Source organism: Cryptomeria japonica, chromosome 4, assembly GCF_030272615.1.
Source record: "Cryptomeria japonica chromosome 4, Sugi_1.0, whole genome shotgun sequence".
Taxonomy (NCBI): domain Eukaryota; kingdom Viridiplantae; phylum Streptophyta; class Pinopsida; order Cupressales; family Cupressaceae; genus Cryptomeria; species Cryptomeria japonica.
The window spans coordinates 584,227,550-584,239,898 of NC_081408.1; the positions used below are offsets into that span (position 1 = coordinate 584,227,550).

The 12,349-nt window shown below is 36.8% G+C and overlaps 1 protein-coding gene across 2 annotated transcripts in view; it reads left to right on the forward strand.

Moving 5' to 3' along the window:
• The window catches only part of LOC131076267 (uncharacterized), a 101,094-nt gene that overhangs the window by 86,923 nt on the left and 1,822 nt on the right, over window positions 1–12,349 (forward strand). The window lies entirely within an intron of this gene.

The following is a 12,349-nucleotide window of genomic DNA, read 5'->3' on the forward strand; positions in this document are numbered from 1 at the left end:
TCATTAAATAGGGCCACGAAGAGTCCACTAAATTGCTTAGAGGATTGACAGACTTAATTGATACAATGCAGAAGGATCTCAAGTGCATTGACATCCAGCTCATGAAAGATGATGCTAAGACAATTGAAGTAGCCGCAGATATGACCAAAATCTTTCAGGAAAGAATACAATTCATCCAGATGACAAAATCCTTGACCACGGATGACTTCTCAAAGGTGGCTAGGATCGAATCAATGCTCACGGTCTGTTTTGATCATTTGGAGGCACACAAGGCAAGGGTGGCACAAGTGAACATGGACAAGGAGGTGTGGAAGCAAAGAATTCAGCACATCGGACTTCCTTATTATCAGGTCATCCTGAACTTCTCGGCGACACACTTGGAATGGCGTGGAATGCGTGGTTCTGCGGCAAAGTAGGATAGATCAGTAACTTCTTCTGCCATGGTGGAATCATGATTAATCCAAGAATGAGATGTTAGCCTCACAGTGGCTGTTGTTTTAGTTTTCTTTCCTATTGTAGCAAACAATTTCTATAACCTTTGGTTAAAGTAAAGTTTAAATTTGTTATGTAAAAACTATGAGCCTGGAGGCTACTTAAGCTGGAAAGCTTGTTTATGTTAAGGTCCGAAAAACTGTGATTTTTCGAGCAGCAAACAATATCCGTTTTTTCTATGAATTGCTTTAGACTGGAATGATTGATTTATCAATAAAATGTTATGATGTGCAGTCTTTGAATCTGTGTGTTTAAATATTAGCAATCTTTCTTGAGAAATCTGCTATGGGCATGATATCATTTTATGATTAGTTATTTCTATGTTTTTCTGAATTCATGATTATCATTAATTGTTAGCAGATTCATTGTGGATTGAGTTGTGCTGATCCCCCTTGTCTTGTGAGGCATGAGAGAGTATCGATTAGACATCAATACTGCCGTGCATTTGCTATGCTCTGAATTTATAAAGTGAACATGTGTGTGAATCAAAGTCTGTGAGCTCTTATTTAATCTTCAGAATATTTTCTTTGTTTTAGTTTGAAGGCGTTCTTTTGTGTTGATGGATGAATGCTAAAGCTTTTCCACGCTTTCTGGTAAAAAGTGTCAACATTTCATTTTTGTATTAAATTCATTGCAAATCATATGGGGAGCTGCCCTCTAATGCAGAGGATGGATTTTAATTAATTCATCCAACTGTTGGTAATTTGTTTCCTTTCATAAAGGGGCGTACAAGAGTTATATTTCTGTTCAGAGAGAACAAATATTACAATTTCAGGAAAGGGACAAATCTGTTTACCAACAAGTCTATACAAATTAAGTATTCTAATTGCAAATTGCAAGAAAACAATAATCATAATTTACAATCAGATATGCAAGTTTTTCCTACTTCAAAGTCTTTTGAGTTGGTATACGTTGTGGTGGACAAAGACCAAATCTTTCATTCACCCTAGAGTGAAATGGTTGTGTTTCTAGCAGTGTATGTGTTCAAATCCCCTCCAAGAACACTAACAAATATTTAAATTATATGTTGGCTCAAAATTCGCATTGCCTTCCAATGTAAGTTTTGGGTCTATTTGTCAAATAATGTAACATCAATTAGGAAAAAGCAAATTCTATCTACATTCTACTATGGTAATCTATTTCAAACTTAAAAACAATTTTCAAACTTTGGAGAGATAAAAAGGGAAAATAGTTGCTTGCAAATTTAACATTAGAGCAAATTAATATTACAACATGGTTGATATTATATCAAGGTGTAGTTAGTTTAGGTACGAGTCTATAAAGTTATGGAAAAAGATTAAGCCACTCGAGATATGTTAGAATGCCCTTTTGTTTAGACTCATAATTGTTCTTATTTAGGATTGCTATAGTATGATAAATAGAAATGTTGAGTTTAAATCAGATTGTAGGTAAGCAGCAGTATGCACAATTATGTACAGTACTTTACACAAAAGTCACACTTGATATGCTGTATGTTTATTTTCTTGTTTGAATTATCTGGACGTGTATGACAAAATCTTTTTCATATATATTACCCCATATATTTCACGAACAACTCGACTCTAATGACCCCTAATTGGGAGTTTCAAGTCTAGACAAAGGGGGTGCGAAAGAGCCAATCAACTCGATAGTTAATCATCCTAAACCATTCGTTAGGGAAGATAGAAACTAACAGATTTAACAACTAAGAGATCAGTAAGATAATACAACGATAAGCAATAAGGTAATTAACGTGCTTATAATAATTTGTTACGGAAGTCAGGAGGAAAGAGAACTCCTGTTGCTATAACATCAACACTCCCTCTTAGCTAGCGAGGTATCTTTCCAAATATTCATGTCATGGAGTTTTTCAACATGACATTCACCATGGCTACTCCCATGTGTGAAAGAAAGTTCATCACGGAGTCACTCAACGTGATATCGTCATGGAGTCACTCAACATGACGTCCACCATGGCTACTCTCATGTGTGGAAATGAATATGTGCACAAGTGTCCATCACGGAGTCACTCAACGTGATGTTGTCATGGAGTCTCTCAACATGACATCCACCATGGCTACTCCCAGAGGGTGGATAGAACCAAATCTCCGTCTCAGAGATGAACAAGGGCTTTCACCTCAAATTTCTCCGTCTCAAAGAAAAATGCATTATAGCAGATAACACAAACCACTGATGCTGAGCCTCCCTCTCAACAAGGGCTTCATTCTCCAAAACTCCAAGCTTGTCTCGAAAATGTACAAACTTCACTGTGGATAGGAGCTTGGTGAGAACATCAGCCGTTTGATCATCAGTGCAAATGTACCTCAGTTGAATAGCTTTCCTCAGTACCAGATCTCTGATGTAATGGTATTTGATTTCCACATGTTTTGTTCTGTCATGAAACACTAGATTGACAGATAGCTTCACACAACTTTGATTGTCACAATGAATAACAGCTGGCTCCAATGATTGTCCAAACAATCCTGTAAGGAGCTTTCGAAGCCACACTGCTTCTCGAGCTGCTACACATGCTGCAATATATTCGGCCTCTACAATGCTTAGTACCACTGAAGATTGCTTCCTGCTACACCAAGAAATCATGGCAGACCCCAAGCTAAAGCAACATCCATAAGTGCTCTTCCTGTCACATACGCTTTCGGCCCAATCAGAATCAGAGTAGCCTTGTAACTTTAGATCTACACTGGATGAATATCTCAAGCCATATCCAATTGTGCCATGCAAGTATCTCAAGATATGCTTTGTTGCAACTAGGTGAATTTGCCTTGGTTCACACATGAACTGACCGAGGGCACTCACAACATAGCAGATGTTTGGTCTAGTATTGACTAGATACATCAATGATCCAATCAACTGTCTATACATGGTGGGATCTACCAGATCTGAACTAGTTGCAAACTGACTCAATTTCTTCAAATTTGTTTCCATTGGTGTAGACATAGATTTGCAATCTATCATCCCAAATCTCTTCAAGATATCTATGGTGTATTTCCCTTGACTTAGAATAATCTCATTGGGTCTCTGCCATACCTCCAATCCTAGAAAGTAATGCAAAAGACCTAAGTCCTTCATCTCAAACTCAGAGGCTAACTCCTTGCATTTGGCAATGAGATGTTCTTCTCCAGTAAGGAATAAGTCATCAACATAAAGAACCAATACTAGAGCCTCACCATCAATTACCTTGAAGTAGAGATTTGAATTTGCATCATTCTTGGAGAATCCCAAGCTCATCAGGCATCAATCAATCCTCTCCTACCAAGCACGAGGTGCCTGTTCAAGGCCGTACAATGCCTTCTTCAACTTGCACACATGAGATTCCTTTCCATGAATCACAAACACATTTGGTTGCTCAATGTACACTTCTTCTTCAATCACACCATTAAGAAATGTTGTGTTTATGTCCATTTGGTGTAGCTTCCATCCTTTAGCTGAAGCAATAGCAATAATAGTTCTGATGGATGTATAATGAGCAACAGGAGCAAACGTCTCCTCATAATCTATTCCCTCCTTTTGAGAGAATCCTCTAGCCACAAATCTTGCTTTGTATTTTTCAATGCTTCCATCAGTTGCATGCTTGATCTTGAAAAGCCACTTAGAAGATACAATTGATTTTCCTTCAAGTCTCAGTACACTGTCCCAAACATCATTCTTGATAATAGATTGATATTCGTCTCCCATAGCATCTCTCCATACTTGCTGACTTGATGCTTCCTCGATACTGGAAGGCTCAGACTTAATGATGCTCCTCTTCAATACTACATAGCCAAGAAACTTCTGTGGTCTTTTGCTTTCTCTGAATGTGCCTCTAGGGGCTGCATACTTCTTTGCATCTCGCATAGTTTGTCTAGCCCATAGAGGTCTCTTTCGACATGGCAATATATCTCTCGGACCATCAGTAGGTTCCAAAGGCTCGACTGGATCAATAGCCTCATCAAGTTCAGTAGACTCCCTCTGAATCTTGGGAGTATGATCAACGTCCATGTCCTGAGGAGTCTCCTGGTCTTCATTATCTATCTCCATGTATGAACCTTTATACCTTTTGAATGCAACATCTTTTTCAAAAGAGACATCCCTGCTGATCTCTATTTGTTTTTGTCCTGGAATGTAAATTCTGTAGGCTTTTGAAGATTCACTGTAACCCACAAATGTTCCCTTCTTGCCAGATAGTTATAACTTTGATCTCTTATCTTTAGGCACATGAATATAAATAGGACAACCAAAGATTCTCAAATGACTAACCTCAGGTTTCACACTTGTAAATGCTTCTTCAGGAGTCATATTTTCCAATATTCGATGAGGGCTTCGATTCTAAACATACATTGCAGTTCTGGATGCTTCTGCCCAAAGGAAGGTTTGTAAGTCTTGATCGTGGATCATAGCTTTGATTGCCTCAACTATGGATCTATTCTTTCTTTCCGCAACTCCGTTTTGCTGGGGATTGTAAGGAATACAAAACTCCCTCTTAATCCCTGCCTCAATACAAAAGTTACAGAAGCCTCCAGAGGTGTATTCTCCTTCGTTTTCAGATCTCAAAACCTTGATCCTTTTCTCGGACAAATTTTCTACTTGAGCCTTAAATTCTTTGAATTTCTCAAGCACTTTTTCAGATTCCTTAGACTTCAATAAATAAATCCAAGTCTTTCTAGAGTAGTCATCAATGAAATTTACATAATACCAAAAACCACTCAAGGATGCCACATACATTGGACCACACAAATTAGAATGAACAAGATCTAGAATACATTTTGATCTACTTTCACTACTATGAAAAGGACCCTTAGTATTCTTACCCATTGCACATCCTCTACAAGTACCATTATGCTCGTGATTGAGTTTCAGAAGGTCATAAACCATCTTCTCCATGGATAGAAGAGCTCTGAAGTGAAGGTGAGCAAGTCTCCTATGCCATAGCTCACTTGAATTGGTGGAATCATGCATCAATGCTTGAATTGGACGAATGGAAAGTCTATATAGACTCTCTTGACGAACACCAATCACTCGAGCTGTTTTTATGCTAGAGTTCTTCGGCCAAGCAAGGACTTTTCCCTCCGAAAATGCAACTTGATATCCGTTGTCTTCTAAAGCTGAAATTGATACAAGATTCCTCTTGATTCTTGGCACAAACAAGACATCACTCAAATGAAGAGGGATGCCGGAATCTAGGTGAAGAGAGGTGTTTCCAGCACCTTTTACTGAATATCAAGCATCATCTCCGATTATTACTTGAAGGTGAGTTTCTCTTTCTATTAAATCTGAAAGATGTTCTCTATAACTATTAAATCTGAAAGACGTTCTCTATAACCTGTAATGTGATGTGAAGCGCCACTATCAATCAACCATATGCTACTACCGGTTGGAACATTGCTTGATAGGGCAGAGATGAATAGAAATCTACTTGAGTTATCTCTTGATTCCTTCAAAGGGGAGACAACATCCACATCCGCAGTAGAGGCATGATGCTTTGGTCTTGTTGGACAATCTTTAGCATAGTGACCATACTTGTCACATCTGAAGCACTGAATATGAGAGAGATCCTTCCTCTTCTTTGATTCAGGAGCATCATCTGATTTCCTGTCTCTATTTCTCTTGAAGTTTCCTTTTCTCCCTTCTCTTCTTTTCCTCTTTGAAGTTTGAGCAACAAGAACATAATTGTCATTGTGAGAGCTACGACCAATACCTCTTGCTGCCAACCTGGATTCTTCTTGAATGCAATATGCTCTAAGGCGATCAAACTTTGGTAGTTTAGATCTTCCATTGATACTTTGGATTAAAGGCTCCCAAGATTGAGGAAGACCATTAAGTGCCAACATTACTAAGTCCCTATCTTCAACCATGTCTCCAATGGCATATAGTTGATCCTTCAATTCAGTAATCTTCATGAAGAAGGAGATGACTGAATCTCCTTTAGCCATCTTGATGTGATGAAGTTGTTGTCTTAAAGCAATAGCTGTGCTGGTGTTATTGAACTCATACAATCCCTCCGAAGTTTTGAACATTTCTCTAGCTGTCTTCAACTTGGAGATAATAGGCACAAGGTGGTCCTTCATGGAATCAATCAATATCTTCTTGGCCTTCGTGCCATTCTTCCTCCATTGTGTTTTCTCAGTCTCATCGGAAGGCTCAGACACCTCGCTTTCCACGAACTCGAGAATATCGTTTTCTTCTAATGCAATTAGAACTCTAAACTTCCAAGAGGTGAAGTTAGAGGCACCATCAAGTCTATCTTTAACCTTGAGTCCGTTCATCATTATCGATGCTAAGATAGATGTCCTAAAAAGAAGAGAAGAATATTTCGCTGCTTAATCAATTCTGATCACGATCTTTGCTTAAACCTTCTCCGATACCATGTTAAGTTTAAATCAGACTGTAGGTAAGCAACAGTATGCACAATTATGTACAGTAGTTCTTTACACAGAAGTCACACTTGATATGCTGTATATTTATTTTCTTGTTTGAATTATCTGGATGTGTATGACAGAATCTTTTTCATATATATTACTGCATATATTTCCCGAACAACCTGACTCTAATGCCCCCGATGAATGGCACTAAATACCCGACTAGAGCAAGCGAAGAGACATGACTCCTAATTGGGAGTTTCAAGTCTAGAGAAAGGGGTGTGAAAGAGCCAATCAACCCGATAGTTAATCATCCTAAACCATTTGTTAGGGAAGATAAAAACTAACAACAAATTTAACAACTAAGAGATTGGTAAGATAATACAGCGATAAGCAATAAGGTAATTAACTTGCTTATAATAATTTGTTACGGAAGTCAGGAAGAAAGATAACTCCTGCTGCTATAACATCAACAAGAAAAACTGTCACCTCGTTATATCATAAAATTAGAGACCAATAATCTTAGTTAGAAAGAAGTCCTCTCATGACAACATTTTTTTTTATGTGCCAAAATGTCCAAGCAATCAACTAGAATGCAAATATGTGACAAATTGAATAGAAGATACCTGGGGCAGATTTTCGAAAAAGTGCATGGATGGCTATTAAGAGCTTCTCGATACCTTTCTGATGCTGCAAGAATTACAAAAAATGGAAAAATTGACAAAAAGTTAGGAGCTCAAAAACAAAAATGGGTGATTGGACTTCTACCAGCAACAAAATTTGGATAAAGAACTAGCACCACTAGAAAGTGCTTAGAATAAGTTTTTTGACAACTATTTGTTTTCAAAAATCTAGTATTGTATGCTCAAGTTATGGCAAAAAGAAACAATCTCAATTAGGCAAGATTGAGGGTGGTTGGTGGTTCCATCGCGATTGGTAGGTGGCAATGCTTGGGTTGTGTGGCTGTCTAGGGGTTTTCAGTTCAGCAATGCCATTGGATGGGGTGGTGTGATGGTGGCAGATGGGTTTTAGTAGAGGGAAGGGTGACTGGTGGAAGGGGTGGAGGTGCCTCCTACTAGGTAATGTGGCCAAACCAAAAAAATCTCTTGCTAAAAGTTCTACGGCTGTTACTAATTCAAATATAACCATTACTAAAACATATAAACCACAGGTTACTACACAAAATTGCCAAAATTGCAAATAAAAACTGCTCCATGAATAGAAAACCATGTCATAATTTTGACTACCAATTTAATTTAGATGTTGGAAAAAAAACTTTTGCTACTATTTTTTTAGGTCAATTTTGTCCATCAATAATGCAGGGATGGCGACGATTGCATAAAGACCTGCAAAAAAATCACAATGATTTTTTTTAACTCTAATTTCAATGTTTGGACCTAAGTTACTGGTCCGGGTGTGTGTGTGGGCACAAGTATTGGGTATGTTGGTATAACAATTTTTTTCTTTGGGTATATATATATATATATATATATGTATGTATGTATGTATTAATATGTATGTACATATATACATACATAAATATGTATATATAATTCCCAAATGAAAATGCCTTTTGTTGGAGATGAGGTTTTTCATCCTTGGTTATGAACTCAAACACAATGATCAAATTTTTGAAAAGTTGATTGCAAAATGATGACAAAGATGATCCACAATGAATCCATGTGCCATTTTAAAGCTCTTCAATTTAGGCTTATGAATTGAAATTTCCCTCGAAAAGTACTTTAAATTAAATTTTATCATTAAATGTTCAAAAGCATTTTTTTAATAATTAAAATAATATTATTAAGTTGCCCCTTGAATATAAATTTTTTCGGTCCTAGCTCATAATATTATTAATCATTTCTAATGCTTTATCTGTAGCCTATGGGAAATGAAGATAGGGTAGAGGTCTTCTCCATAGCTCTAATTTAGAAAAGGTGACATTACATTCCTATAAATCTTGTAGGTCAACTATTAAGCAGACATACATAGACAATCCAAAATTTTGCTCTTATTTACGATCTCAAAATACACCCAAATATATTTGAATTATGGATGTTTTGCTGACCTTGCTTGTGAGTAGCACTTCGCCACTTCATTGCAAGGTACATGCACTCACTTCATTGTGAGGTACGCTCACTGGCATGCAAGCTTCATCTTCTTTTGTTAGCCCAAGTCTTCTCAACAGTCCAAAATCGTCTCTCTAGTTTAGATTGCTTTATTTGTCATTGTCACTGGATGAAAGAGCATCAAAGAGGGACAGAAATTTCCACCATCAGTGAACTACAAGATCCCAAGTGTTGAAATGAAACTGGAACCACACAATTGCAAACAATTGAAGTGCAATGGAAAGTGACCAACATATCCTTTAAATAGACATGTGGTAAGCCTTCACAATTTGAGTTAAATTTGTCAAATTGATCTTTGCCCACAAGATCAATTTGTATCACATCAAGAGAGAGGTCAGCTATCCATTCTTTGGCTTGGAAACGAATTTGAAATCAGAAGGAAATGGGATGGAGGTCACCTCTTTGCCTTCTCAATTTCTGTATTTACCACCATACTTGAATGTTCATGGGATGTGGGATGACCGCTTTGCTCACCTATAACTTGATCTAGTTGGGAGAAGGGTTGACTGGCCCTTGTTTGGTTCTTGCTTATTTCATTTTCAGATGTCTCAAGTTTTGAACATGAGGAAGGAGGGACACTTGTTTGTTCTCTTCTCTTTTTATATTTTGAGCTTGTTGGGGAGAGAGGATGATCAACACCTCAATTTTGAACTTTCCAGTTTTACATGCAGAAGAAGAAACGTTGGTCCCTTCTGTCAACATGTGATATCCCCAACCAAACGAGAACTTTGGAGTGCAGCGTATCACCATGGATCAGATCAGATCAGAACTGTTATTAAGATACAGGCAGCAACATCCTTGTACTTGATGGTATGCATGGGGAAGATTTAAGACTATCAGATATTATTGCTATGGGGAGTTTGGGAAAGCAAGGAATGCTTCTAGGAAGTCCGATCATTGAAGAGTATTAAGTCAGCAATGATTAAGAAAGCAGAGAGTTGTTAAGACAGTGATTTAGTTAATAACATATGGAGAATTATCACATGTTTTGAAAAGGCATGTATTATAGTAGTGAAGGCAGTGATTACAAGATCCATCGATGACAGTGATCTCAGTGACACATTTGTGATAAGCATGAAGGTTTGATAAGTAAAGATGGCCAACGTAAATCAGGATTAGTCATTAATACTAACAAGTAGTTAACATACGATGAATGGTTAAGAGATTGATTCACTTATGGAAGAGGCACGATTAAGAACAAGAAGGTAGCGATTAAAAGACATGTCTTTTAAGCCACATCCTTCCCATCATATAAAGATGGCAATCAAACCCATTCAGCAATCATCGTGGAATTTATCTCTTGTTTCTAAGCCAGTTGGATTGCTCTTTAAGAGCCATTGCTGAAGGCAAGATATCAATTGCATAAGTATATCGACACACTAGATACAACAAGGACATAAGCAGGCATCCATTGCATAATTATCAAGTCTCAATCGGACACAACAATTCACCTTATATTGCTCCAGATTTTACGAAATGTTCCACAGTAATTTAAACAAACAGTTTGCATGAAAACTGATTTCTATTCATTCAATAGATTATATTGAAAATCATATAATTTCAGACTGAAATAGAGATCTGAAATTAAATATGAATATATCATCAAGATAGATAATCAATACAACCTTCAGCAGAATAACAAAATTATCTTCCCAATCATAGCCACAGAACTTACAAAAAGATGGATGCATAGGAAACCTCCCAATCATAGATACAGGATGTACAGTCGGATTGGAAATCTACACATCAACAGTAGATCAATCTGTTATCTTCAACAAACACTAACCAGAGTAGATCTTTCACCACCGTAGCTAGTCTTCTTTAAGAGGGATTTCGTCCTCAGGAAGGCTGATATGGACCAAGTCAAAATCTCCAGAATCTCACAGGGTTACAACCAAGAAATGAATAAACCCAACACGCTCAAACAATCCTCTCAACGCTCTTTTATAACTTTCTGAATGTCCCTTGGCCTTCCATTTCCTCATACCTTTTCTTTTTCTTTTATTTTATTTCACTTTTGAAATAAAGGTCACTTAATTTGATTTCCCACTTTATTAAGTCACTTAAGTAATTATATAATATTATCCTTATGATGTACTTTTAAAAAAAGAAATAATATTAAATAATTACACTAATGGCTTATTAAATAATTAAACATGCTTTCAATTTTAATTATATCTTAAGCCAAAAGGGGACATTGCATATACCAGTTTGGAAAAAGGGAAAGTTTATCAGCATTACTAGAGATTTATTGCATAACTCCTATCAATATATCAGAAAGAGCACATAGCTCTGTATATATAGTTTGCAGATTAAAATATCATCACTTTTCATACTTTTAAGGGTTATAACAGATATAGCATCAATCTGTTATCCAGTTTACAAATTGTTCTTTTGAATAATATTACTATTGTTCATCAGTTGTATTTCGTTGTTCATATCATGTGCAAGATAACATCAGTATCATAAAGGAAAGACATCTCTTGAAATCAAGAATTAATAGATAATTGTCCCTACCTCCTAAGTAACCAAATAAGGGGACAGTACACAATATGCTATGGAAGGAACAATGTTCCATTCACTCCCCATCTTGTGGAAGAAGGAATGATGACCCTTTTCTTTGCATCCTTACTTTGGTTGTTTGGATTTTGATGTAGATGGATGAAGTCGTCCCCTTTGTGTTTCTTCTTCAATCTGGGAGAGTGCGCTTCAGCCACAGCAGTAGAACTTCCAATTTTTAGACTGGCCAGTTTTTTACTCTTAGGCTGGCTAGGGGAGGTTGGCCGCTATTTCTTCCAAGGGGAAAGGTTTTCTGATTCCACTTTAGGATCTTGCCTTAAGTGCATGATCTTTGAGTTGGATGAAGAATGCCACCTGATCCTTCTTACTTTTGGATCAAAATCAACACTTAAGGTACTGCCAATAGAAAAATGACCTTTAACATGCAGGTCCATCGTTTGGATGGACAATTAGTGGTTGTTTTTCAGTGGAAAGGTTTTCTTTATTTTAGGCTTTGACTGATTATCAATATGGTCTTGTCTGGCATATATATCAACAGTAGTTAAAATGAAAGTATTGTTCCATTCTAGAACATGTTGGTTTCTCATGCATACATTTGAAACTTTGATCCTTTTGGGCAGAATATCAGTATAATTGGTATGGCAGATAAAGAAAGTGAATATCTACATGTCCACGTTTTATTGTTTGTTGGATATTTTCAGATTTTCATAGCCTGGCTTGTTTTGCAAACAACATGCATGATCAGATATGGTTGTTTGATAAATTGATCTGCAGGAAATCACAATTTTGCACCAATGTTGATACTGTCCATGCTAATAAAATGTGATTTTTTGTATTAATGTACAGAAAATAAACATGAAGATTTTCTTTTAT